Below are 229 nucleotides of genomic sequence, written 5' to 3'. Positions count from 1 at the left end.
CACACACACACACACACACACACACACACACACACACACACACACACACACACACACACACACACTGGTTAGGTCTCCCCTAATATTGTTCCCTTTATATAGGCATGGAGAAGGCATAATTCAGCGGGACCTGCACAGGGTAAACCAAGATGCCCGCTGTTGCCAGGAATGTGGAAGGTGGCAGAGGGGGTAGAAAGGCTTGTAGCAGCTGGGATGGGGGACCTGAAAA

This window comes from Lipotes vexillifer, unplaced genomic scaffold, assembly GCF_000442215.2.
Source record: "Lipotes vexillifer unplaced genomic scaffold, Lipotes_vexillifer_v1.1 scaffold815, whole genome shotgun sequence".
NCBI classification, from domain to species: domain Eukaryota; kingdom Metazoa; phylum Chordata; class Mammalia; order Artiodactyla; family Lipotidae; genus Lipotes; species Lipotes vexillifer.
Note: the sequence above shows the minus strand (reverse complement) of the source record.